Genomic DNA, 24,025 nt, shown 5'->3' with positions numbered 1-24,025 from the left:
AGCGCACCTGGCCAATGTAGTGATTGAAATAGTACGCCAAGCGCGCCCCCACTACAAATAAGAATTATAATTCATTAAACACTGGTTGCAGATAAAGATTGTTTCTAATCCCAGATACAGATTAACCAGCTCATGCATAACTGTTGATACTCAGCATGCATCTAAATAAAGAATAAACTAAAAGATCCCGATAAAAGTAAATCACACGTCGAATGAGGATATAGGATCCCCACAGTTTGGTTTGAACTAAAATAGTACTTACAGATATATCAGTATTAATATAATGGGATTATTTTTAGATGGAGCGTCCTAAGAAAGAATCTTCAAAATTCATTAATACATATTTCCCACATTTTCTTTGGACGAGTAAAGTCCAGTCACCTTCTTCCTGGTGTTTCCCTAAGGTGAACAGAGTTAATCATACGCTACAGGAGCGTTTTTCAGCGGTAATATCCCCCCCTCTCCCCCCCCTTTCACTAGGCAGCTGCAGAAAAATATGTCAGTAGCTGAATTTCAGAGACTACCTGAAACGACAGACAGCTTTTATGTTGGGCTTTTTGGAAGCAAATCCTTGGCAATATTGCGGCTGACTGACAATCGTTTTTTATCGACGCCGTCGCTATACATCGCTCGTTGGGGAACCATTTCCTCCAAGTGCAGTAGCTTGCGACGCCTATATCGGGGCAAATCGCTATTGAATTGAAGTTCATATACGGGAACCGTGGCTGCGGAGGAGGCGTTCCCTGCGGGTTTTATTACAGAAAGCCGTTTATTACGTTGCAGACGTAAAGGCATACGTAAAGGCACAAACATGCAGCATTTGCGTTCACTGGAGGATCTGAAAATGTGAATGCATTATTCTGAGCCGTATGTAGGAGGAGTATTCGAAAAGTATGACATAAAAAACACTTTTATTTGTGGTTTTAGTTTCCTACAAACATACCTCAGTTTTCCACATTTTCATTTACTTTCAAGTACTTTTGGTAATGTTGCACTAGCTTCTTCAAACGCTCTGCCAGAAGGTTCTCAACCTACCATCTGAACCAGTTTACAATACAGATACTGATTTGCTCATCTTCTTCAAACCGTTTTCCATTTATTCCTTTCTCCAGGAGTAACAAAAGAAAATAGCCGCTGGGCTGCGAGAGCGGTGCTGCGTAGAGGTGGTAGAAAAATTCCCAACAGATTTTCAGAAGTGTATCGTCCGTTGGGCGGCCCTATGTGGACGCATCTTCTTCGTACGCACCTAGCAGTTTCCATGGTTATTCGGTGGGAGTTGTATAAATATTGATGCGTTTAAGATGACAAAGTTTATCAGCCACGTAACCAACGCTCGATTGTCGATCAGACAGCAATGCCGTGGTTCATTTGTGGTACTATTTCATCTTTGTTGATACCTGGTTTGCCGCTCCGCTCTTCATCCTGCTCATTTAGGTCTGAGCGGCCACTCTTGAAGATTAGACACCATTTTGTAACTGTCCCTTTTCTCAATTTCCCGTCCATTGCAACATTACATTTGGAAAATACATACAGAGTCTCAGTCTGTGAGAAAGTAATAGGTCTGCGGCACGTAAGAACCAATTTTGCGGGAGTTGTAACTGCTTGTAAACTATAACCTTCCGTCTCGGAAGATCAGCTGCTGAAGCAATCATCACGAAAAGTGGTAGCATAAAGCAACGGCTGTTTATTCATTTTCATGGGCTCAAACATGAGTTATTAGTAAACCTGATAAATAATGTGATGTTCCTGTTATTGGTGCTGCCATTCTTCGTGGTGAAATGACAGCTACAGAGGCTGATATTTCGAGACGTAATGTTACTCTTCGGAACTATCTACCTGTTCGTAACAGCTAAAAACAATCCCAACGCCTGCGAAAGTACTTCTTATGTTTCTACGACCTATTTCTTTATCGCCGACTGATAACCAATTTTTAAAATACACTACAAGGGAGGCCAAACTCATGATGTTTCTGAGCAGGTACAGATACTAGCACATACAAAAATCGAATTAAATCACATACTTAGCAACTGACACGACTAACAATCTTAGAATCCATTGTTGTTTATCTTTACACATAGGCAAACGACTGCTGAATCAAAACAGTGACTTCAGTTGCTTCGTAACCAATCAACACATAGCGCTACATTCCTGCAACCTTTCGCTCAATGTCTAAATTTTAAATTGAGGCAAATAGCTTTCACTTTTCGAACATACCTCGATGTAAAGTCTACCCAGATTACATCAGACCACACTACAGTATTTATGTTTTACACAGCAGACATAAATGTAGCTGGGCAACAATTAATGACAGCATACGAGTATCTGTGATCGGTAAATACAATGGTAACCATACTACAAAATCCGTACGAACGACATAAAATTACAACTTTTGAAAATATATGGGTTCTTGGGAAATATCTGACCGGTCCGTATCCACGATGGATCGACAGATACACTACATTTATCTCTTCACGAGGAACAGACATACCAGAAATTCATGGAGTACATAACACGTGAACATGGTAAAATGTTAAAAGTGGTACCACAGTCACCTTTACTCTTCCAGTACTAGCATATTCCGTTTCCTGTGGTTCTGCACTCATTTATGCTCTCCTGGTCCAAAAGGTTAACTTTTCGCATGGTCCCACATTCACTTCCACCCTCTGGTCTCCGAAATTTTCCTTTCCAAGCATTCCGACCCTCACTTCCACCCTCTGCGTACCATTTGTCCAAGTAGTTTTCAAGGTGCCTTAGCACCACTTTCAGCCACCTACGTCCGTTAAGTCTCTTCCTACATTTGTTCTCCTCGCAGATATGCTCCAGATGCTTGGCTCCTCAGCTGCTGCCAGTCTTGCCAGCCGTTCCATGGTGTGGCGCAGGATGCCAATCATGAGTAAAGCCGTTTGACATCTCTGATGCTTCCGCTCCTCAACAACGCCAACGCTGCCAGTTGTTGTCACCCCGCTCTTGGGTGTCGCCATGGGAGACGTGACACTACACGTCAGATCCTCAAGGCTCCAACCTGATCAACCTGCTGTGCGTCTGTCCTCGCGAATGACAGCATCAGCTCGCTGAAACATGTCAGGTGTGACAGCCGTGGATGGTCTCCCCGACCGCTGCAAATTGTGGAGCTCCGCCAGACCGCCTTCTGATGACCTCACCCTCCGTTCCCAGCGACTAGCTGTACTTCCGTCGATTTCAGATGATCCGTAGACTGCGCACAAGCGTTTGTGAGTATTCCCCACAGTTTCTTTCTCTGCTGGAGAAATTCAATGGCGGCACGTTGATTGTAGCGTACATCACCTACAGATGCCATTTTGAAACTGTGCTCCAGCAACGCTAACTGTCGAAAGAGACGGAAACTTATCGCGTTCACTCCGGAGACTTCAGATAATACATACGCAACGTTTCGCATTCGTGGCATTGTTCTCGACTGAGGAAAAAAAAATGCGGTCCATTACTCTCTGCGCAACCCTCGCACTATGTCATCTCCCCATACTCAAGCGTAAGCTAACCAATGGTTAATGAATAGACTTCCCTGAAATCCCGCTACGGTATGATTGGCAGGTAATCGAACTTCAGATGTAAGACAACGTTGTTTCCTGATGGCCGTCTGCTTCAGCGTAATCACTACGAACAATCTAATGCTGTTCCATGAGAACCTCTCTGACAACTTGTGTGTCACTGACAGCACGTCGATTCAACTTTTCGATTTGCTGACAAACTTGTCTGATTTTCTGATGACTGTTGCATTTGAATACTCGGCGCTGTTTCTATTTTGCAAGATTTTAGAATGCTGTACCTGGCAAAATGAACTAAGTATATTGACCCATAAAACAGTTTTACAGTGCAATCTGAGTAAGAATGTGCAGAGTAAGAAAGATTCTCGTGGAATTAAGCTTTGTCTTGATGGCACAAAATCATAGCTGGTTTTAGTTACTGCAAAATACACGTCCACCAAGCCTGATGTCTTTGAAAATAAACTTTATGAAAATGTACTTTTGCATTTAATTTGATGAGTAAGCGTCGTGTAAATAAATGGAAGAAACTTTGTAATAACTACTGATTAGTGAAAAGCAGCAAGTTCTTTATACTTTTATAGGTATCGTTCTAGTTAATAACACAAAAGCCACCTGGTACCCACAGCCATTATCGGACAAAGACTTCATGCACACAGTGAATTGTGAAGCTAACAGAATGCAACAGACATTTGGTGAACGAAAAGCCTGTTTGCTCAAGTCGATTACCAATTAAATCAACCGTGCAAATAAAACGGAAACTTCCACACATGATGCGCAACCACCATTTCCACCCTGTTATTTACACTGGTTCAACACTCAAGAAAGATTCCTTTTGCAATATGTTTCGACAATTTCGTAATTACAGAAAAATATTCCCTTGTTTTCCAGAGCAGAAGGACGGAGAAATAGTATATAAAATTCTCAGCATAACCTCGTGTATATAAACCCAACGTCGCATTCGTATATCAGTCTCCTTCCTTCGCAATATAATTCAAAATACAAACAAAATTCACGCCGCCAACCATCAGAACGGGGTCAAATAGTATAGAGCAAATGAAGCTTTGTTCCTTTTGAATATGTAAGCCATGCTGATAGTAACGATTCTCATTAGCCAATTCCTCGCTCACATTACATTTCAAAAGCTTCTATTCCCTTCCTGTCTGTGCCGTTTATCGTCCATGTTTCACTTCCATACATGGTTACACTCCATACAATTACTTCCAGAAAAGACTTCCTAACACTTTAATCTATATTCTATATTAACAAATTTCTCCTCTTCAGAAACGCTTTTCTTGTCATTGCCAGTCTACATTTTATACCCTCAATGCTTCGGCCATCACCAGTTATAGTGCTGCCCAAATAGCAAAACTCATCTAGTACTTTACGTGTCTTGTTTCCTAAAGTAATTCCCTGAGCATCACTTGATTTAATTTTACTACATTCCATTATCCTTGTTGTGCTTTCGTTAATGTTCAGCTTATATCCTTCTTTCATAACACTGTCCATTCCGTTCAACTGCTCTTCGAAGTCCGCTGCTGTCGCCGACAGAATTAGCGTGTAAGATTCTAACAATACCACCACTAGCAAAGTAGGTTAGAAATCAGGTTAATAATGTTGCTCACGCAGCATACGTTCCCTTTAAAGGCGCAACAACAAAGTTATTGACTGTAGATGGTATCGTCAGAATGGAAATAATGAAGTCACTGTAAAAAAGTCATTAATTTTGACACTTACCGTGAATGGAATCCCACGTAGATTTCGTCGAAGTTGTTATGGCTCATCTTGTTGATTCTAGGGTGATTCCACTTTGACTGCTAGAAGGTCCAGAGCTGTATTTTAGCAGTATTTGAAGACCTAACAAATGCGTTTTTCAGGAAATTCTTAATGATCAAACAATCCTAGATCAAAACAATGGTATGGTAGAAATAATTTTTGAATTGGTGTTCACGATCCACATTTTCATTAAACTTCTTGTAAATTCACATATACTTCTTCTGAATTGTCACATCATCAAGAAAACAGTTTTGTATCAATCTTCATATATTTAATTTCCACTTTAACTAAACACAAGACTTGACTGTTCTTTTACAAAGCGAAATAACAACTTATCTTCTGCAAAGTGAAACAAAGACTGCTCTGTGCGCATTCGCGCCAAAACGGTTACAAGTAAGTCAAAGATTATGACAGTCTCACAGAAATGAATACACACAAGGACCATATCACTGTAATATATCGATACATCGGAGTACCTATACATTAGTAAAACTAAATGTGAATATTGTCACAAAAATATGTCTGTTACTTCGCAGTAAAGTAGTACGATATTATTGGTATCGAGAACTGGGGTTGAAGTGCCGCAATGGTCACGTAAATAAAGAACCATTACGACCTGCAAACCTCAAAGGACAGATAAGGACTGTGCATTACCTGTTAACTCGCATATTAGATGGAAAAATGTACTTTCATGTAAAATCATGAAAGTAAAACATAGACGGCTTCAGGAAAGGTGTAAGTAGACTCTATAGGTTTTTTATTGGTAACGCCACATAGCGCTCTGTATGAAAATCACTGGCTGGGCTGTGTGCAGTCTGTGGCTGGTTTGCATTGTTGTTGGCTATTGTAGTGTTGGGCAGCTGGATGTTAACAGTGCGTAACGTTGCGCAGTTGGAGGTGAGCCGCCAGCAGTGTTGGATGTGGGGAGAGAGATGGCGGAGTTTTGAAATTTGTAAGACTGGATATCATAAACTGCTATATACATTATGACTTTTGAACACTACTGTGGTAAATACATTGTTTGTTCTCTATTAAAATCTTTCATTTGCTAACTATACCTATTAGTAGTTAGTGCCTTCCGTAGTTTGAATCTTTTATTTAGCTGGCAGTAGTGGCGCTCGCTATATTGCTGTAGCTTGAGTAACGAAGATTTTGGTGAGGTAAGTGATTTGTGAAAGGTATAGGTTAAAGTTAGTCAGGGCCATTCTTTTGTAGGGATTTTTGAAAGTCAGATTGCGTTGCGCTAAAAATATTGTGTGTCAGTTTAAGGACAGTCTTGTATAATTGTTTTAAGGGGACGTTTCATATGTCGACCCTTAGCCGAGGATACCTCACTAGAATCTTCTGATTTTTTTCTTGTAGTTTGTGTAATTAGTGTAGCTACTGTTTATTGCTAGCGCGTAATTGTAGAGAGAATCTCTTTTGTAGTAGCAGCCTTTCATTGTTGTTGTGGCATTCATGTAGATTTGCACCAAGTATTTCGCAGCTGCGCTTGCAATTAACAAGATATTATTTTCAGTGCTAAGTTAATGTGTTCTCTTATTTTTGCTCTTCAAATTGTGTTTTTCTGTGTTATCGTGTGAAATATTGTGTAGTCATGTCCTAGTTCATGAACCATGGGCAACGTATGAGTGGCCAAGTAAGTGGTCTCGACAGTCGGGATACCAATTACTTTGGAATAAGGCTGGGCATCTCGGACATATTCTGAGTCGTGGTCACCTTTGTGCTCATACGGCAAAGACTACCAAATCCACCGGTTAGTCCCTCAGCCGTTAGGGGTAAAACCCAATGGGACTCGGGGCAAGTAAGGCTAGCAACCTGCTTCCCTGGTACTTTAAATATGATGCTGGCAACAATCAGAGCAAAATGCCTCGGACCTTTGGAGGTGACGGAGTCCCACCTCTAACTGACAAACCAGGGACTCCTAAGATACGACTTGGCAAACAAATGGTAATGAGTTGGGGAGCTGTTAATATCAATGGGGGCTACTCTGGGAAGAAGGTAGAGCTGGCAGAGGCTGCAAGTAAGATGGGGCTGGACGTTTTAGCTGTTAGTGACATTCGGGTAAGGGGTGAGAAAGAAGAGGAAGTGGAAGAATACAAGGTCTACCTGTCAGGAGTTAAAGCAGGAATAGCACAATGGGGTGAAGGGCTTTACATCAGGAAAGAAATGGAACCCAGCGTAGTTGCAATAAGGTATGTAAACGAACGACTGATGTGGATAGATTTGACAGTGTCTAGCAAGAAAATTAGGATTGTGTCAGTATACTCGCATTGTGAAGGGACAGATCAAGATAAGATGGATAGTTTTTATGAGGCACTCAGTGATGTAGTTGTTAGAGTAAAGGACAAGGACAGTGTTCTGCTCATGGGTGATTTTAACGCCAGGATTGGAAATCGAACAGAAGGGTATGAACAGTATATGGGTAAATTTGGAGAGGATATGGAGGCCAACAGGAACGGGAAACAACTCTTGGATTTCTGTGCCAGTATGGGCTTAGTAATCACAAACTCCTTTCTTAAACATAAGAACATTCACCGGTATACTTGGGAAGGCAGGGGAACCAGATCTGTCATTGACTATATAATAACAGATCAGGAATTCAGGAAGGCTGTGAGGGACACACGTGTATTCAGGGGATTCTTTGATGACACTGATCATTATTTAATCTGCAGTGAAATTGGGATTGTGAGGCCGAAAGTGCAGGAGGTCAGGTCCATATGTAGGAGGATAAGAGTGGAGAAACTTCAGGATAAGGAAATCAGGCACAAGTACATAACAGCGATCTCAGAAAGGTACCAGTTAGTTGAATGTAGCCAATTACAGTCATTGGAAAAGGAATGGACAAGGTACAGGGACACAGTACTAGAAGTGCCTAAAGAATGTCTTGGAACAGTAGTGTGTAAAAGTAGGAAGAAGCAAACAGCTTGGTGGAATGATACAGTCAAGGCAGCCTGTAAAAGGAAAAAGAAGGCGTATCAAAAATGGCTACATACCAGAACACAGGTAGACAGAGAAAGTTATGTTGAAGAAAGAAACAAAGCCAAACAGATAATTGCAGCATCCAAGAAGAAATCGTGGGAAGACTTTGGAAACAGGTTGGAGACTATGGGTCAAGCTGCTGGAAAACCATTCTGGAGTGTAATTAGCAGTCTTCGAAAGGGAGGTAAGAAGGAAATGACAAGTATTTTGGACAGGTCAGGAAAACTGCTGGTGAATCCTGTGGATGCTGTGGGAAGATGGAGGGAATATTTTGAAGAGTTGCTCAATGTAGGTGAAAATGCGATCAGTAATGTTTCAGATTTCGAGGTAGAATGGGATAGGAATGATGATGGAAATAGGATCACATTTGAGGAAGTGGAAAAAATGGTCAATAGATTGCAGTGCAATAAAGCGGCTGGGGTGGATGAAATTAAGTCGGAACTCATCAAATACAGTGGAATGTCAGGTCTTAAATGGCTACACAGGATAATTGAAATGGCCTGGGAGTCGGGACAGGTTCCATCAGACTGGACAAGAGCAGTAATCACACCAATCTTTAAACATGGAAACAGAAAAGATTGTAACAACTACAGAGGTATCTCTTTAATCAGCGTTGTGGGTAAAATCTTCTCAGGTATTGTTGAAAGGAAAGTGCGAGTATTAGTTGAGGACCAATTGGATGAAAATCAGTGTGGGTTTAGGCCTCTTAGAGGTTGTCAGGACCAGATCTTTAGCTTACGGCAAATAATGGAGAAGTGTTATGAGTGGAACAGGGAATTGTATCTATGCTTTATAGATCTAGAAAAGGCATATGACCGGGTTCCTAGGAGGAAGTTATTGTCTGTTCTACAAGATTATGGAATAGGAGGCAAACTTTTGCAAGCAATTAAAGGTCTTTACATGGATAGTCAGGCAGCAGTTAGAGTTGATGGTAAATTGAGTTCATGGTTCAGAGCAGTTTCAGGGGTAAGACAAGGCTGCAACCTGTCTCCACTGTTGTTCATATTATTCATGGATCATATATTGAAAACAACAGACTGGCTGGGTGAGATTAAGATATGTGAACACAAAATAAGCAGTCTTGCATATGCGAATGACTTAGTTGTGATGGCAGATTCGATTGAAAGTTTGCAAAGTAATATTTCAGAGGTAGATCAGAAATGTAAGGACTATGGTATGAAGATTAGCATCTCCAAAACTAAAGTAATGTCAGTGGGAAAGAAATATAAACGGATTGAGTGCCAAATAGGAGGAACAAAGTTAGAACAGGTGGACGGTTTCAAGTACTTAGGATGCATATTCTCACAGGATGGCAACATTGGGAAAGAACTGGAAGTGAGGTGTAGCAAAGCTAATGTAGTGAGCGTTCAGCTACGATCTACTCTCTTCTGCAAGAAGGAAGTCACTACTAAGACTAAGTTATCTGTGCACCGTTCAATCTTTCGACCAACTTTGTTGTATGGGAGCGAAAGCTGGGTGGATTCAGGTTACCTTATCAACAAGGTTGAGGTTACGGATATGAAAGTAGCTAGGATGATTGCAGGTACTAGTAGATGGGAACAATGGCAGGAGGGTGTCCACAATGAGGAAATCAAAGAAAAATTGGGAATGAACTCTATAGATGTAGCAGTCAGGGCGAACAGGCTTAGATGGTGGGGTCATGTTACACGCATGGGAGAAGCAAGGTTACCCAAGAGACTCATGGATTCAGCAGTAGAGGGTAGGAGGAGTCGGGGCAGACCGAGGAGAAGGTACCTGGATTCGGTTAAGAATGATTTTGAAGTAATAGGTTTCACAGCAGAAGAGGCATTAATGTTAGCAATGAATAGGGGATCATGGAGGAACTGTATAAGGGGGGGCTATGCTCCAGACTGAACGCTGAAAGGCATAATCAGTCTTAAATGATGATGATGATGATGATGATAACGGCGTGTGAAAAAAGTAATACTAGGCTCCAAAGTAAACTGAGAAATGACAGTGAAGACGAAAGCAGTGTGTTAGCGCCACCATGTAATGAATTAACTAATATTCAAAGTAGTAATTTGGTAATTGTGCATAGGGGAATGGAGCGGGCGGCAAATAATGTTGTAGACAGTGAAACAGGTAGTGAACAGGGAAGCATTATCGATCGATCGGTCTGCAACAGCTCGCCTCAGGAATCCGAAATGACAGAACACAATATTGCAAATACTTTAGACTTAGGTTTTGGGTCCTCATCGTTTTCTCAAATGAGTCAAGACACATTTTCCGCTTGTCAAAATGTGAATGTTGCCGGTGCAAATTCACTGCCGAAAAGGACTGTGGAACATGTTTCAGACACCAGTGCATTGTTATTACAATTAATACAACAAATGGGACAAAAGCTTCAAAAGTTAGACACAATGGAACAAAATCAGAGACAAGCACAGCAAAAGCTTCAAAATTTAGACACAATGGAACAACACCAGAGACAAACACAGCAACAGTTAGACGCAATGGAACAAAATCTTCACACCACGCTTGAACAAACACGTGAAGATTTAACTACTGAGTTACATAAAATAGAATCGAAATGTCAAAAAGTCTGTAATGACGTAAAAACACAAATTTGTGAGCATTTCCAACCTATTTTTTCGCGTCATGAAAATGCATTACAGAATCACGAAGCAGCCATAAAAGAACTGGAAACTATTGTTCATGAAAATCATGAGACCTTGCAAGCTAAAACGGACTCAGTTGCATCTACGGATTCGGTTACGCAACTTGCAAAAACTCAGGAAAACTTAAAGGACACAATAGAAAGACACATGGAGGAAATTAGTTCATTATCAGAGAAAGTAGCTGAACTTTCGGATCAGCTAAATAATTTATCTACGAAGGTAGATGATAATCTGAATGACACAAAACCAGTAGTCTTTAATGACACAGAAGAGTGCGAACAAATTAGGAAATTCAAACAAAATCAGAATCAAATTAATACGCAACACCAAAGAGAAATCCGGGAAGTACAAGATCAGCTGACACAGGTAATACAAGAATTACGTATTTCAGAGGCCACTCGCGCTCCAATATGGGAAGAGGGACATAGAAATACGGAAAAGCCACAAAATAATATCTCAGGGCACTTCGGAAATTATGAAAGAAATTGGCAAGGTACACCGAATTTTGAGATGGAACCGCCGAAACGTCGTAACAATGACCGACATGCAACTCGCCGACACGATGATTTTGACTATAAGCTGTTCATTACTACACGTAAATTCAAAACATTTAAGACATTCATCCACAAGCATGGCTCCATCAATTCTCTCATTGTTTTCTTCTCAACTGGTCATTAGAGCACAGATTAGAAGTTATGTGTGGCTACTTAGAGAACGAACCAGCTGTAAGAATGCGATCGGTCATTCACAATTGTCACAGTGAAGGAGAATTTTACCATGCCTTCCTCTCAGCATATTGGTCTCAAGCTACACAAGACCGAGTAAAACATAGCGTCATAATGATGAAACATTTCGAACAATCTGAATTTTCCAGTCTTGTGAAATATTTTGAAGACATGTTGCACAAGAATCAGTATCTGTCAAACCCATACACTCCCTCAGAACTCATCCGCATTTGCTTAATCAAATTACGTGAACATTTACGACATATTATTTTGGCAGGACGTTGCAAAGACGACATTGAAGCTTTTCAGGGACTCTTACAAGAATTAGAAATTGACACAGACAGTCGCAGGATGCGAAAACAGGAAAACAATCACTACAGGTCACATCCATCACAATTCCGTGACGACAGAAACAATAACTGGACACGACAAGTCTATTCTTAAAACGCAAATCGTGACCAAAACAGACACCACCCATATGACAACCACTGGCAGAGTAATAATAGTTACAGAGAAACATCACATTTCTGTAGTAATGAATATGACAGAGATTACCTTAAGAACAGTCAATATGGGAACTAAAACAAATATTATCAAGGGCGACACAATAACTTTAGACGCAACGGTCCAGCGCGCAGTTACGATTCAGGGAGAAATTCTCCACCACGTGACCGACAAGGAAGAAACTATAGAATCTACCGATATGACGACAGATGATATGATCGTAACGACAGAGCTGAATTGCATTAGAACTGGCGGGATTCAAATAGAGCAGGGTCCTCTCGACAAGGTGAATTTGTAGAAGTTACGTCTCCAAATCCCAATAACGACGCGCGCCAACAAAGGAACAGACAGTGACTCACACCGCAGGCAGCCGCGTGCGCCGGCTGGCTCAGAGAAAAATAACATAGACGCTAACCTTGAGAAAAATTTTAGCATTCCTCACTGACGTATACCGCATGATAATTCCGTTCAACTTGAACCTCTGCGTACTAGGAAGAGTACAGGTTTACAGCACATTTCACATGTAAAACCGTTTATTGAACGATAATCTGCTTTTTAACTTTGTCACTGCCATATAACTTTTCACTTTACATTACCAGTATGCTTTGTCAGACTTAGAATCTGTTAACATGCAACAATGTTTGAAGTTAAATATCCACTCTAGAACCAAGAGAACTTATTTAAACAGAAATTACCACTGCATTGTGATAGTGAACAGACGTCACAGTGTTATTGTGTGTGAACATTCTTGCTTGTTAGTTGCACAATTACGTAACGACTATAAGGCTTACATACTTAGAACATATACTGGTACTGCCAATGAGATTTTAATGCAACATTTTGGTTTACTTGAAAATATATTCTAGATTTAAAGTACTTTCTGTGAGATACCAGATGACACAGTGGTTAGTTTACGTGACAGCTACTCGATTATTTCACGACACTACTAATGTGTGACACAATTTACATTGTTACTTTTGCGGTGTTTCTGTTTTATATCTGCACAGTTTCTCTGAATTATTCTGGAAAGTAAAACATGTTTTAGTAGTAACTTTTGTGGTATAGCTACAATGAGACAGCCTTTTTCATAGCACAACAATACGTTACAGCACAGTACTTTCTTCATCATGGCAATAAGCGTAATAACTAAGATATCTATAAGCAAAGGATTTCACTTTTGTGTATCATGAGGTAAGTACATTGGCTTCTGCAGAACTTAGCTTTCGGAGGACGATAACTACGAGACTTCCACAGAGATTATCTTACAGCAAGATGCACATTGAGCGCTACAGGACACTTATTTGAGTGATTAATTTTGTACTTAAAACATTTATTTTTAAAGATATTTGAAGTACAATGGTACAATGGTTTTCCGTGAAACATTTCATTCCTTTGCTGTAATCTGTAACACCTGAGGGTATAATTACATTAATCCTCAGGGGGGTACACGCCTACTTTGTGTACCATGTGTTTGGCAAGCACAAGGAGCTCTAGCTAATATGGTATTTGCTTATACAACTTTACACATCGGTACTATATTTCTCTAACACATAAATTACACAGCTATCTGATTATTTAACAGAGAAACAAACATTTTTTTTACTATGTCAGTGACACATGTTTACGTAATTACACAGTTGGGTAACTGGTAACTTCACACTTATGAAATTGTATTTTGTCTGTACTTTGTGAACTGTTCATATTTTTTCAGAACCATTGTGACACTATGAGAGCTTTGAATGATGTATTTGATATGAGATCATGATTTTTAAAGTACGTTTGAGGCAGATGACACTTTTGACATGAGCAGAGAATTTTTTTTAATTATTCGAGGAAGCTATGACGATTTTGACAGTTGACTGAGGTGTTATGATGTTATTATTACGATGACTATGTGTATTATGCTGTTGCGGTATGTTTATGATCAACAAGCTGATGCTATATGAGTTATTTGAGTATGCTATGTAGCTGTTATGATGAAATATTGAAGAAGTGTCGACAAATAAGGTAAGGAATAATGAGTAGGGGTTAGGGACTCTGGTTTGTGAAAAAGGTTGTTGGAAACCAAGAATCGTACTTTAAGAGTTATGAAATGTATGTAAATGCGTGAATGTATTACAATGCCGACGAAAGTTTTTTGGACTCTGTTATATCAATAGCATTTTGTTTCTACAGATTTCTAACGCAAATTCTTGACCTGTGAAATATTTTTATATGAGGCTGTCACTGAAGCTGAAACTGCTGTCGTAAATATTTCAGTAAGAAAGTTAAGTGACCACCTTCACGTAATGCGTCGTGGGCACCCAGCTGCGCGAAAGATGCCTGGAGGAAAAGCCATTAGTATGTGCCTTTTCAGAGGCACAGGTAGAAAAAAAAAAAAGGGAGGCCATTATCCTCGCTATTGACATTCCTTTGTAGAAAGCATCGCAAATACGACACACTCAAACTTGAAAACATATGATTACACTGTGGAGCTCTTAATTTATGATATTTACTGAAATGCCTAGTGAAATGATGAGAAACATTTTACATTTATTGTCCTTCTAGTTGAGAGATTCTTTTCCCTTTGGAGACGACATTTGCCCACTGAATGACGTTTCATGCATTGCTCTATATAGGCTATATATATTTGCTCATTTCGTTTAATATCTAGTTTCTAGCTGCACTGCAGCATTGGTTATTATAAAATTTAATAGATGTACTAATATCATTATTTTCTGTCTACAGACCCAGGAAAGAATACATTTATGATGTACTTTCTTAGAAAAGAGAGCACAAATAGACATTTCCCTTCACAGGAACTGCATAAATAATTTTTTAAACGATTTGGTAACTTGTCTGCTACAGTAACTTATCGTGATGCATCACTCTAGTATTAAGATGTGACATAGGTATTAGACATGGCCATCTTTAGTGTAATATTTTTCTGCTTGAGCTTTGTCATGTTTAGATAAAAGTTATTGCATTTGCTGCTGCTGTTTGCCAGACATAATGTTACTGAATTTGACTTTGTATTATGCTGTTAAGCCAGTTTTACTACGGATTTATTTTTCTTGTTTGCTGTGCATTGCCTTATATTAGTTATAATATTGCAATTGCTTTGCCAATGTGAATTATTTTGTCATTGCTGCTTGTGTTAATTGTTTTGTGCTGCTGCATTGCCTCGTCCCTTAGTTTAGCATCTGAGCTCAGTAGATTTAAGTTAGCTTAAGAGGGGGTAGACCATATAAGAAACTAACTATGATGGATTGGAAGAAATGCATTGTGAAGCTATAAGAAAATGGTTTGGCCAAAACAGTATTTTGAAAGAGGATATCAACCAAAAAAGCAGGGTTTAGGGACAACAGGTTAGGTAGGATTTTCTTGGAAATAAATGATGAAGTAAGATAATGGAAAATAAATAATGAGGTAAGAAATATGTGAACATATAAATACAGAAAGCATGCTTGAATAGGATTTTTTTGGTGGAAACAAATGTTGAAATAAGACAAAAGATCTATGGAATGAAGTTTTGGGTTGGACTGCAGTACCAAATGTTACACTGAAAACAAACCCTGTCCTTTCTTTTTGTGTTATCCCGCTATGTGTTTGAGTACCCTTGTGTATTTGTTTTCTTCCTGTCTCTGTGCAGTTTCATAGAATTTTTTCTTCTTTTAATACTAAGCTACATTCACTATGATGAGGAATACTGTTATCCTCAAATATAATTGGCATTAATAATATGTTATTTACCTTGTAAATATGCTTAGACATTATTTATTCTGTTTTGTTTTAATGCTCATGGTTAAAGTTGATGTTTCAAAAGTTTTTCTGATCTTTTATGTATTTACTTATCACATAATTCCTGTGACACTGATGTATATGTTAGTTCGATTCTTTTGTAAAGCCTGTACTACAAATGTTATCTGTATTGTTATGTTTTTAATGATGTATTTTGTACCTTTGTTATTGTATTCTTATGTTATAAAATTGTAATTGACACCAGTTCATCAAATTAAGTAACTTGTAAGTTACATTTCACTGCACACGTTTCTGTTGGTCATAGTATATGGACAATATGTGAGAAGTAGGGACTGATAGTGTTTGCATGTGTGTTAATAATTCAGCAAGGGACTGGATAACAGCATTGCTGGTCCGAAGGACATTTCAAAAAAAATTTTGTGAGTACACAAGTGGTGGTTCATGGACTTGCTATATTATCCGCAAGACTCTTCAATGGTGATTGTGCACCTGCACACTCACAACAGATGGCTGCTGGCCATCTCTACAAGGACTACAGTGGGTCTACACCTCTGACGACTCACCATTACCATTATTTCTACAAGGACTGCAGTGGGTCTGCAGCTCTGGTGGCCCACCAATACTGTAATCTCTACCAGGACTACAGTGAGTCTGCTCTTTGATGACCTACCTACCAATAGTCTTCAAAACGTCGAATGACTCTGCTGTGGGTTTGCTCTGTTGTGGCCCATTACCTGTCAGCATGTCAAGAGTCAGCACTGTCTTTCCGTTGGAAGGACAACACTACTTCTTCAAGACTGCATGGAAATCCACTAATTCCGTGTGCATTGTCGTTTACTGCTCAGACTTTAAGAAAAGAAACGTCAGTTTTACTGTGATGAATGATCTGGACTGTCTTTATGGACTGTGAGAAAATTTTAGCTTTTGGCCAACATTGTATTAATAAGTGTGTGCATTTGATTTCTTTCTTATTGTAATTATGAAAAATTTTTTCAAATCTGCATTGGCCACTGCCCAAAACAATTTGTAAATTTTTTTGTGGGGAGCATGGGGGCTATGTAAGTAGACTGTATAGGTTTTTTTATTGGTAACGCCACATAGCGCTCTGTATGAAAATCACTGGCTGTGCTGTGTGCAGTCTGTGGCTGGTTTGCATTGTTGTTGGCTATTGTAGTGTTGGGCAGCTGGATGTTAACAGTGCGTAGCGTTGCGAAGTTGGAGGTGAGCTGCCAGCCGTGGTGGATGTGGGGAGAGAGATGGCGGAGTTTTGAAATTTGTAATACTGCTTATCATGAACTGCTGTATACATTTTGACTTTTGAACACTATTGAGGTAAATACATTGTTTGTTCTCTATTAAAATCTTTCATTTGCTAACTATACCTATTAGTAGTTAGTGCCTTCCGTAGTTTGAATCTTTTATTTAGCTGGCAGTAGTGGCGCTCGCTGTATTGCTGTAGCTTGAGTAACGAAAATTTTTGTGAGGTAAGTGATTTGTGAAAGGTATAGGTTAATGTTAGTCAGGGCCATTCTTTTGTAGGGATTTTTGAAAGTCAGATTGCGTTGCGCTAAAAATATTGTGTGTCAGTTTAAGGACAGTCTTGTATAATTGTTCTAAGGGGACGTTTCAAAGGGAACTGCCCTAGTCAGTTGATAGAGGATATTCGGCGCACGGGAAACGTTGCCGGGGATGGGCAGAGACATTGCTGGGGCAGACGCGAAAGCGGACAGTTCGGCTGGAGACACCAAAGGAGGCAGCTAGGAAGTGAAACGACTTACAAATTTCGCGTTGTATGGTATCGCGGGACTTAAGTCTCTGAGCGGTGAGCAGCCGCGCGCCTGGTGTGACCTTTTCGTGTAAATGACGAGGTAGGTATTGTGTTTCGCGATGAGATTGTGAATGATCAGACTGTGCGAAATGGATATGCGCTCGAGTGTAACAGTGACTCTAAATACGACCACTTTAACTATTAGTTTGCTTACGGAGTAAACATTATTCTAACCAAATGGCAACTGTGTGGCCTACATCATTTACGGGTCGTTAATTTTGTTCCCGGTATTATTATAACTGTTATTATATGTTACGTTAACTTTGTATTTCGCAAACTTGCCATCAGCCAGACGATTTAAACAAAGGGTCACAAGTGTCTAATTTAGGGTGTGTATTTCGACACTGAGGTTCAACCCCTAGACGAGTTCGAGCCAAGTCATTTCGACGAAGTGGAACAGCATGTGAGCCGGAACATCTATGGGACGTTAGCTCGCAAGATAATAGGAATAAAATCACATAACTGTGTAAGTTTTTACTTACATTAGTTCGTTATAGTTAACTGTAAATACCAACACTGACGCAACAAACGTACCACGTGTTCTGTAACGTACGAAATGTGCTGTAACTAATGGCCATCAGCCTCAATGCAAGCAGGATTCAGACGCACTCTGACAAATATCCCTGGCGTGTTTCGAATCAGGCAACTACAATTGTGGCAATTAATTCTACCTCTTTATCCACTGGGGTCTCATAAACAAGTGACTTTAGATATCCCCACAGAAAATAATCAAGGGAATTCAGGCCAGGTGATCTCGCAGACCACGGAATACGACTTCCCTTTCCAATCCACTGACTAGGAAATACATCGCTGAGATGCTTGCGGACACGAACGCTGAAGTGAGGCGGTAGACCGTTATGTTTTATCCACGTCCTGTCACGAACAGCCACGGGTACGTTCTCCAACTACTCAGGTAGAACTCTTTGTACGAACCTCAACTACAGGTGGATATTCAGACAGACAGGTAGAAGGTATGACCAAATGAGATTGTCCTCCTTGTTTCCTTGCCGGAAATAAGGAATGTACATGTGAATAAACAGCACAGTACGTGTAAGCTTTCACCCGTGTTAATTGTACATAATCTGGACAACTGTAATACTAGACAAAGCGGTAGACAAGTTTACTTCCATGCCTCCTTAAGCTGGCTTCTCCGACCACAGTTTCCCTACCTAAAATTGTTAAGTGGAACATCCTCTATTTCGTGTTAACTTTTTGCACGCTCTTACGGAAGCGCCCTGTGTAATGTTGATGTCCAGAGGAACAACTCCTTTATTTCGATTTCTGTGTATATTACATACCTTTATTTTTTTGTTTATTCAGTCTTCCAGTTGACGATGGTTTAATTAACCGAAACCTGTCAAGAACAAATATCACATATACGATGGCAAATAAGAATGCATTTCTACAAATATCTTAGAGCTGTAGTTAGCTGCCTGCGCAAAGTTTTAATTACAGTGAAGGCGTCCCTGAAATATCATTAATTCGTCGTCTTGGGTAGCCGTCACACTAGACACAATTCGGCGGAACGACATTGCTTAGTTCCTATCGCTGGTCACCTGAAGCACCAGCAGTGACTCTACGGGAACGTAACCGTGGTAACTACATTTCAGTTTTTGCATAGATTCTGGCTGTCAAAGACTGAGTACTTTTTTAAATAGTTTTTTCGCAACGCTCGGCAAACTGTGCGCCAGTATTAAAAGGGACGCGTCCTTTAGAGCGGGGTCGGGTGAAGTTATTGGAACATTTGAAGAGCAGAATGCATTCTAACCAATATTAACAACTGTCAGAACCAGTCAGTTTCGGCGAGGGATGAACAAAAGATGCTCGTTAAGCACTGATTTCACAATAAGCCAACACCAGGCTGTGCATTGCGTACGCTTTTATTTTTATTTCCATTTCCCATCCGCCGCTCGCATTGCGTCCCTTGCACGTATTCAATCACGAAACGTCCATCAATCAACACCTCCGCAGCACATCGCAATTACTGCCGCACTGAACTAATTACGTTCCCAGCAAACGCATGACGTAAGCAGCGATCTGCGAGTCCGCAGACCGCAGCCCATCACCAAGCAGGTGTTAACGTAAAGATCCCTTTGCTGTCAAGGCTTTCGCGCCTCAAGAACCCATCTCCTGCTAATTAAATTGATATTAAACGTTTTGTACAGGATATTTCAATTCGATTCATACGATTTTACAAGAGTATATTTTCTGTATGAATAAACTCTGGGACAAATATTAATTTGTTGTGTGTGTGATCTTCAGTCCAGAGACGTGTTTGGTGCAGCTCTCCATGCTAATCTATCCTGAGCAAGCTTCTTCATCTCCCAGTACCTACTGCAACCTACATCCTTCTGAATCTGTTAAGTGTATTCATCTCTTGGTCTCCCTCTACGATTTTTACCCTCCACGCTGCTCTCCAATACTAAATTGGTGATCCCTTGATGCCTTGGAATATGTCCTATCAACCGATCCCTTCTTCTAGTCAAGTTGTGCCACAAATTTCTTTTCTCTCCAATTCTGTTCAATACCTCCTCACTAGTTACGTGATCTACCCATATAATCTTTAGCATTATTCTGTAGCACCACATTTCGAAAGCTTCTATTTTCCTCTTGTCTAAAATATTTCACTTCCATACATGGCTACACTCCATACAAATACATTCAGAAAAGGCTTCCTGACACTTAAATCTATACTCGATGTTAACAAATTTCCCTTCTTCAGAAACGCTTTCCTTGTCATTGTCAGTCTACATTTTATATCCTCTCTACTTCGACCATCATCAGTTATTTTGCTCCCCAAATAGCAAAACTCATTTACTACCTTAATCGTCTCCTTTCCTAATCTAATTCCATCAGCATCACCCGATTTAATTCGACTACATCCCATTATCCTCGTTTTGCTCTTTTTATGTTCGTCTTATATCCTTCTTTCAAGACACTGTCCATTGGGATCAGTTGCTCTTCCACATCCTTTGCTGTCTCTGACAGAATTACAATGTCATCGGCCAACCTCAAAGTTTTTATTTCTTCTCCTTGGATTTTAATTCCTACTTCGAATTTTTCTTTTGTTGCCTTTACTGCTTGCTCAATATACAGATTGAATAACATCGGGGATAGGCTACAACCCTGTTTCACTCCCTTCCCGACCACTGCTTCCCTTTCATGCCCCTCGACTCTTATAACTGCTGTCTGGTTTCTGTACAAATTGTAAATAGCTCCCTGTATTTTACCCCTGCCACCTTAAGAATACGAAAGAGAGTATTCCAATCAACACTGTCAAATACTTTCTGTAAGTCTACAAATGCTAACGCGTATAAATACAATCTTTTTACTTTCAAAAGAACCATCCAATTTTATAAGGGAACATGCTTTATTTGCATGCACCTAAGCCCTGGGAAACTTTTTACCATTATGTTTTGGGACAACGTTTTCATTTACCTTTCACATATGTTGAATGTGCATTACAATGGGCACACGACAGATCTCGAAACGATAGTCAAGTTTCAGAAATAATTTTCAATCTGCGGGGTAGTGTGTACTGATTTGAAACGTACGGCTGATTAGAACTGTGAGCCGGATCGAGGTTAGAACCTTGGACCTCTTCCTTTCTTCGAATCACACTGTACTAATACAGCACATCCCAGAGAAACGTAAGAGTTGAAAGTTATCTAAGTAAACAATAATACGACTGAAGTAATGTTACTGATTGTAAGCGCTGAGCTGTAATAATAAATGAACTGTAGTTTATGAAGGCAAAGCTGCAGTCTAATAATAATTAATTGTCATTATGTAAAGGGAAGTCTTTCATACTATAAAAGTTAGTAATCTGACAGCAAGCATTTTCAACTGTATAAACTGCCTGTGTAATGAACTAAGACATAAAACCTACTGTAACCAGTTTTGCAAAATTGATCAAAAAAACTATCTCTGAATGACTCTCAGTACAATAACCAAGTTAGTCCGATGGCGCAGCAATAGTGAACAAAAAGTAACATCGTTATAATGTTTATCTTTGACATTTCATTAGACTTCCTCCTTCACAAATCAATTTCCGGTACAACCTTGATATAATCATGTTGGCCGGCCAGTGTGGTCGAGCGGTTCTAGGCGCTTCAGTCTGGAACCGCGCGATCGCTACGGTCGTAGTTTCTAATCCTGCCTCGGGCACGGATGTGTGTGATGTCCTTAGGTTAGTTAGGTTTAAGTGGTTCTAAGTTCTAGGGGACTGATGACCTCAGATATTAAGTCCCATAGTGCTCAGAGCCATTTGACCCATTTTTAATCATGTTGATTGAACCAATTGATAAATTGGGACATTACACTTGAAACATAACATTGCCATTGCTTCCTCACTCTAACACAGATTAACATTATCTTGCTTTCTCACTACAAGGCAGCTTAACATAGTCTGACCCACTGCGCCCTCGCTGGTAGGATTCGTCTCACGCTAGGTGAGGAGAATCCTACGTCATAGCGACGTAACGCTACGTCATAGTGACGTAAATAAACCTAAATCGACTTGATGAGTACATATATCGATCTTTGTAGTTGTACCACAGTGGTTGCACGGTAACCTAAAAGCTAGATGTAAATGCATGTGTATAAACGAAGTTACAGCAGTTGTGTGATATGTACAGCCCAGTTCAATTAGTTATTAAGCTGTAATGCCAACAATTTTGGATGTTATTGCGTGTTTCTTGAATGTCTGAACGAACGAATCATAAAGAAAGAAAAAAAGAAACGCTTGCAATCATTTTTTTGTTATTGTGATTCTTGAGTTTCTCCTGGCTTATTTGATAATCAAAATATCCACAGGTGTACTGCCGGTCTGCAGTGTCCAATGGGCACAATATTTCGGCGATCATAGATGTCGCCATCATCAGGTAAACTGACGGACTGAGCTCCGCCGCCGCGACCGAATCCAGTTCCCCCTGTGCAGCCATAGCGTACGCATCTCCGTGCCGGCACGTTCACAGGAGCTCAGTCCGTCAGTTCACCTGATGATGGCGACACGTATGATCGCCGAAATATTGTGCCCGTTGGACACTGTAGATCGGCAGTACACCCGTGGAAATTTTGATTATTTTTTTTTTAAATCCGATGAATCACCCACAAATCGTGTGGACAGAAACGTGAAATAATTAATTATTAAGTTGTAATCCAAATAACTTGTGATGTTATTGGGCATTTCATGAACATAACGAAAGTCAAAGAAAAACTTTTTGTCATTTTTAAAAAATCCCATGAATCGTGCATGACTGTGTCGACAGAAACGTGACATAATTAGTTATTAAGCTCTAATGCCAAGAATGTGGGATGTTATTGTGTGTTTCATGAATATAACGAATATTTGAACGAAAGAACCATAACCACAACGAAAGTAAAAAAAAGCGAGTAGTCATTTTTCAAAAAGTCTGATTAATTGTGCATAAATCATGTGGATAGAAACGTCAAAAGGGAGGAGTAAAAGTGTTTCGTATTTTTATAAAGGCCAATGGATTGTACATAATTCTTCTGAGCAGAAACCGAGAAATTAATGTGGTTCCAAGGATAATGCCGAATGTTGATGGAATTTTAATTTTGCCTTCATGTTGCAGATCAGCTCACAAAATTTTGCTCTTCAGAAATAAATTATTGCTGATCATTATAATGTATAATGTAACCTGTTTATAACACATGTTATTATTTTTCTTTATACGCTGTATACTGTGAAAAAACAATGATATTTCGTCTATAATTGTTACATTTTAATAGTTACGCAGTATCAACTATAAAAAAAAGTAAGTTTCCTAGTAGTTGCCCAATGATGTTGAACGCTGACTGTCACAATGGATGAGCTACTTGACAAAAGAACCTCAACAGCCCACAGTTTTTAGCAGCACTAAGTGATGTTTCATATGCGATGGTGGAATACTGTGTTTGTTTATTCTCTCAATAGACATGCTATAAATTTTGGAGGTGTTTGGCATGATTATTGTAACTATTTCCATATTGCCTAAGAGGTACACAAAAAGGAGGTGAAAGTTGCAACAGCACTCACTGCTTTGAGTTGTTTAAAATGCTGGTAAATGTTACTTGCATGTCATTGTTATTTCACAGTATACAACGCATGAAGAAAAATAATGGCATGTGTTATAACAGATCAGTACATTATAATCATTAGCAAAAATTTATTTCTGAACAGCAAAAGTCTCTATGCTGATCCACAGCATGAAGGCAAAATTAAAATTTCAGCAACATTCGGAATTATCTTTGGAACCAGATTAATTTCTCAGAAGAATTATGTACAATCCATTAGCTTTCATAAAAATA

Source organism: Schistocerca cancellata, chromosome 2 (assembly GCF_023864275.1).
Source record: "Schistocerca cancellata isolate TAMUIC-IGC-003103 chromosome 2, iqSchCanc2.1, whole genome shotgun sequence".
Lineage (NCBI taxonomy): Eukaryota > Metazoa > Arthropoda > Insecta > Orthoptera > Acrididae > Schistocerca > Schistocerca cancellata.
Note: the sequence above shows the minus strand (reverse complement) of the source record.